The sequence below is a fragment of the Octodon degus genome, unplaced genomic scaffold (genome assembly GCF_000260255.1).
Source record: "Octodon degus isolate 3935 unplaced genomic scaffold, OctDeg1.0 scaffold00150, whole genome shotgun sequence".
NCBI lineage: Eukaryota > Metazoa > Chordata > Mammalia > Rodentia > Octodontidae > Octodon > Octodon degus.
Window position 1 is genome coordinate 1,747,839 of NW_004524726.1, and position 6,301 is coordinate 1,754,139.

Genomic DNA, 6,301 nt, shown 5'->3' on the forward strand with positions numbered 1-6,301 from the left:
AATAGCTATCCTCAAGAAGCATACAATCATTATGTGTTGAAATTACTATAATACTTGGTAACCTGTGGTATGTGCAGCATAAAAATATTATGCAAGTTCATAGAAGGGAGCAATACATGCTGGCTACCAGGGGACGGAGACTGTAAATTGCTTCTTTGCAGGTGACATGCTAGCTGAAGCTTGACAGATAAATAGGATTTCAATAGGTAGAAATGACAGAGCTTAGCAATAGGAGAAAAATGGTGTGAATAAATGAAAGCAATAAACTACAGGACAAGTTTGGAGAAAATCAATGACTATATGAAACTCGAGATGGAGGTTCAGGAGTTAAATTAGATCTGCACTGACTTTATATAAACACTCAAATTTTCATCATGTAGTTTCTATCATTTTTACATGTCCTTATTATCTTTCTCATAAAATTTGAGGACAGATAAAATTGCATTCTAAATATTCTGAAATTCTAATTGTTTAAATTCCTGGTAAATTTTATTCTTTTCCATGTGTTTATGCTTTTTTTCACATATTAAACATACCCTACTATATTTTATCTGTATATATATTTGAAAAGTTCTATAACTCAAAATTTACACTGCCAGGAAATGAATTAATCATTGGTTTTCCAATGATTTCTTTTAAAAGTATTGGCATACAAATCTTCACTAATAATAAAGTGTGAAAATTATAGCTTACATTTCTTATGGAAGACCCCAAAAATTCAAGCTGAGACGCAAAAAAAAGAAAGAGCATGCTGGATGAAAAACTGTTTGCCAGCCTTGGGCAGGGGAGATGGCTCAGTAGAATAAGCACTTCCCTGGCAAGAACAAGGGCGTGAGTTCAATCCCCAGTTTCACCAAAAAAAAAAAAAAAAAAAATTTCAAGTCAACAACTTCTGACATTGCCAGTCCTACTGATAACCCACTACTATTATGGACTACTGGACTATGTTGAATTATTTTGCTGAATTCACACACCGACAATATTTAAATGACAATGGAATACCCATCTCTAACAAAACTAAACAAAAAAATGGGGGGATACAAATGAAGAACCATTTTGTATATTTTGTGTATACAAAATAGTTGGGATAGATATACAGCTACTTTCTCTTAATTCAGTGAGAAGAAAGATTTGTTCTCATAGTGTTTGGACACAATATCATGTCTGAATCTTGTTCTATAAATAACAACTATGCAGACAACAATATGAAATGTATTAATTATTGAAACTGTCCTATTAATCAGTTTTGAAACTGTCTCATTGCTATTTGTTTCTCAATAAAATTAATTTAAAAATGGGATTAATAAAAAAAAAGACACACAGCCTTGGGCCAGCAAATAGCTTAGTGTACAGGCACAGACACCCCAGGTTAGATCCCTAGGCCTTATGTGGCGGCCTCATCCCTGGGACATGCTGAGATGGCAGTTGAGACTGAGTGCGGTGGTGCTCACCTATAATCCCAGTACTTGGAAGGCTATAAAGAGGAGAATCACTATGAGTCTGTTCTAGTAGTGAGACCTTGAATACCCTGCAGATGCTTCCCTAAAATACAAAAACAAACAAACAAACAAACAAAAACAAAAAACACATAAACAGCCTTACACAAATATTTATTAAAGAAGAGGATGCTAGCAAGTGTATAATTCCTCATAGCTAGACTTGAAATATAACTCCTCTGAAAAATATATAGTCTTCGGATGGGGGGATCAAAGTATATCATACACTGGTACAAATCCCTGTGATGAAGGTATATATATAATTTTGCACCATTTTTCTTCTTACTATTTCTATGATTTTATTGTTTTTTAAAGATAATTTTGAGAATCAAAGAAAATCAATATAGTCTCAGCTAACATTTACATGGGAGAGTAATTCTCAGAAATTTCAAAAATGGTATTAAAATGGTCTGAATAGTATACTTCTGTACTCATAATAAAATTTTATTGCCTGAATACATTTAATGTGTTTTTGAAACATGTGAAACTGGTACATTCCATCATTCTTTACTAAGAAGAGATTACTAATGAGAAATAAGTGGACATGGTCAGTGTAGTCTACAAGAATTTTTCTTATTGAATAAAGTAATGAATCCATCCACTACTTACCCATGAAACAACATTATAGCTCAAAACAAGTTTTATTTAGAACCCAACAGGGAAAAGTAGTTTTTAAAAAATTGTGTTACTTGCCTAGTTTTCCTCTCATATTAAGTTATTCTGATCTTATTTTACTCTAAAACACATTATGAGTCTAGCAGAAGTTTTCACTGATGTTCCCTTTTCTGTCATAGAGACCATCAGGAAAGCTAAAGTAAGGAAAGGAGTATGAATTTGGTCATCCTTCCTGACTCTAAATAAGACCTTTGCTATGAGTCTGCCAGTGAAAGAGACATGAATCCCTGGATGATAATAAGCATTTTTGAAAATTATAAAAATGAAAGAAATAAGAAACAAAAATACAAGTTTTTTGATGATGGAAAGAAATTATCATCTGAAATGCAATTAAATATATTCTCAAAATCATGGATAGTAGAATGCAAATAAGAATTCTTGAAGGTGTACATTTACCTAATAGAAACCCATTTTATTAATGACCATTTTGTAGTGAAAAAATATATATCTGTATATACAAAATAGTTTTATATATATAGTTACTTTCCCTTAGTTCAATGAGAAAAAAGATTTGTACTAATAGTTTTTAGACAAGATGCAATGTCTACATCTTGTACTATGAATAACTACTATGAAGACAACAATATGCAATGTATTAATTATTGTAACTCTCCTACTAACCTGTTTTGAAATGGTGTCATTGTTACTTTTTCTCAGTAAATTTAATGAAAAAAACAAATAAATCAGGAAAAAATAAAAAGTATGAATTTTATCTTTATCAAATTGTAAAAATGAATATAACTCACATACTAAAATTTCCCTTTAGGGGGCTGGAGAGATGGCTCAGTGGTCTAAAGCACCTACTTAGAACAAGCTTAACAAAGCACAGGGACCACGGTTCAATCCCCCAGCACCACATGCCAGCCAGCCCCGCCCCCTGGTGGGCTGAGCTGGCCACACACACACCCCTCTCTCTCTCTCTCTCTCTCTCTCTCTCTCTCTCTCTCTCAAATAAATAAAAAAAATTTCCCTTTAGATTATCAGAAATAAATTAAAATATTCTTGCCAGAACTAGAAGGATTAATGAGAAAGGTTAAGCCTAGCATGAGCACACATCTGTAATCCCAGAAATGTGGTTATATGTTCAAGGCTAGTCATGTCTGGGTAATTCAAGGCCAGCATGAACTATATAGCAAGATTCTGTCTGGAAAAACAAAATCCAATAAGCACAAGCTGAAAATATCATAATATAGAAATGCACTCAGAGATTCACCAGGTAAAATTAATGCTGTCTTCTGCCTCATTACATTAAATAAAAATGAAAAGTCAAATGTATTTCATACGCAGTAAAGTAGTTATTTATCTGCAACTCGGTCTTTAACTCATACTTTAAGTGTATTAAAATATTTGCTTATGTTTAAATAAATTTTGGGCCAAGGAGCCAGCTCAGTAGAATAAGCGCTTGCCTGGCAAGCGCAGGGTCCTGAGTTCAATCCCTGGTACCGCAAAAAAATAATAATAATAAATTAATTTTGCTGCTTATATCTCAGACATAAAATTCATGCATGCTATAAATCTTATATAGACTAAAATGTTTAAAAATGTGCACTATGTTTCAAGTAGCAATTTTAATTAATTAAATTATGGAACATCCTATTAGAAAGCAGACATGATAACCTCTACACTATGCAACCGCAACCCTATTGCAGTGAAAGCAGCAGATGAGGCTGTTACTTTAAATTGTCAGAGGAGACCCTGGTGTTCTAGCAGTGTGTAATGCGCATCTACAATGGTGAGGAGATACAATGGTGAGGAGAAGATGAAATTTGATGCTAAGACCCTCCTCTTTGGTACACAATGACTGATTTGGAAAGACAAAAATAAAATCATGAGTGCTCCATGGCCATTCCTTGTCCCAAATTGTGTTCACTGAGGAACAGTCAGCTGGAATTGGGAAGAGTGCTAAAATAGAGGTTTCTCTACACCAGGCTCCTTCTAACAAAGAAACTGGTCCATTCCAGAAGAGTAAGAACTCTTCTATCAAACTCTCCTTCAAAGAACGTGACTGGATTGATCTTACAGATGTTTGTCAGGGGAAATGACACAGAGAAGATGGGAGAACATGCCAGTTTGCCAGTCATTGCAAACAAATAGAGGATCTCAGCCAGGAAGAGTAAGGGCTGTAGGAATAGTAGGCTTTGGAAGGTAACTGGAAGAAAAAAGAAAAGAAACTGACAAAAGCATTTCAGAGGGCTTTGAAGACCTCAGCAAGCTAACGATCAAGGCTAAAGAAATGGTGGAATTGTCAAAGTCAATTGCTAATAAAATTAAGGAAAAGTACGGTGACATCGCAGAAGATGAGAACCCCAGGTTTAAATTCTACTTGCTGAGCTTGGGAGTAGCTATTCCAGTTACCAGTGAAACGCATGACTCGGGCACACAGTACCGCATGCAGCTGGCCAAACAGCTGCTGGAATACTGCAGGCACCTTTAGAGGAGTGAGGGGGAATAATGTCACTCACAGAGGTGTACTGTTTAGTAAACTGAGCTCAAGGGATGGGATTGCTCAAACCAGAAGATTTAGTGAATGCATGCAAGATGATGGAAGTGCTGAAATTGCTGCTCAGGCTCCAGGTTTTGGACAGTGGGGTCATGGTAACAGAACTTCAGTCCCACAAAGCATAGGAAATGGTGGCCTCAGCCCTGGAGACAGTTTCAGAAAAGGGATCCCTAACATGAGAAGAGTTCTATAAGCTTGTGGCAATATCTGTTCTCCAGGCCAAGGAAAGGCTGCTGCTTGCAGAGAATAAGGGCCATCTTTGCCGAGATGACTCAGTGGAAGGTTTACGATTTTACCTGAATTTACTTATGTCACAGAGCTAAGGGCTCTGCATTTAAAATACTTTTTAAAAGAATAATTTTATTGAGAAACAAATAGCAATGAGACAGTTTCAAAATCGATTACTAGCACAGTTTCAATAATTAATACATTGCATATTGTTATCTTCTTAGTGGATATTATTGTACAATAGGCAGACATGATATCCTGTCCACAAACACTATCAGTACAAATCTTTCTATTAATTGAATTAAGAGAAGGTAGCTGTATATCTTTTCTAACTATTTTGAATATACAGATACAAAATGGTCCTTCATTTGTATCCCCCTTTTTTGTTTAGTTTTGTCAGAGATGGGTATTCCATTGTCATTTAAATATTGTAGGTGCATGAATTCAGCAAAATATTCCAATATAGTCCAGTAGTCCAAATAGTACTGGGTTATCTGTAGGACTGGCAATGTCAGAAGTTGTTGACTTGAGCCTTTTACAACTCAGCATATTAATATGGCTTTACTTTTTATACCTTGATTTTATACTTTTCTGCTGGGTGGTTAAGACCAAGATTAAACAAGACCTATATAACAAGGAATGTGATTTTTGTATCTGACTTTGTTTCCATACACTTGCATCATGTAGCAGTTGTATGACTTTGAGCTAATTGCTATATCCTGATAAAGTGAAAATTTAGTAGAATTTTGTAATATAATATAAACCTATCAAAATCACTCCCTAAATATTATGGTTCTGGGAGCTTATTTAAGATATGTAAAGAAAATACAGAGAAATGAATGCCAGTATGAATTTAAAATTCTGCTATATTTGTGTAGAACCTTCAGAGTCTAACCTGAAACATGATAGGTTTTACCTTGCTTCCCATATCTAGCCATTTGTAGAGAATTTAAGTTCTTGGGGAAGAAAAAGACAAGCAGCTGCATATTTGGACAGGTTGTATTATTGTTTTGGTGTTCATGGAATTAAAAATGTTTTTCCCTTTGTCTAATAAGCCCATTTGTAGTTGGGGGTGCATGAAGGAGGTGGTTGTTACAGGGTAGATTAAGATCCCAAAAGAACTGAACTGAGCACACTGGCCAAGCAATGGCCGTGACTCATCCACATGGCTGACACTGACAAGGATCTACAATCTGAGGTACAGGGTCTCAGATAAATCCTGAGGAGATTTCATTGACCTTAACAGACCCAAAAACTACAACTCTTGTTGCATAAGTCTTGGTTTTAACCATCCAGCAGAAAAGTATAAAAAGGAAGTATAAGAAGTAAAGCCATGGTGTTATGTTGAGCTGTAGGGGACTCAGGTCAACAATTTCTGACATTGCCAGTGAAGCGGAAGACC

At 35.3% G+C, this 6,301-nt stretch overlaps 1 pseudogene; it reads left to right on the forward strand.

Annotated features, from left to right (window-relative positions):
- Positions 1-3,900: 3,900 nt before the first annotated feature.
- LOC101572875 lies at positions 3,901-4,994 on the forward strand (annotated as a pseudogene).
- Positions 4,995-6,301: the final 1,307 nt, after the last annotated feature.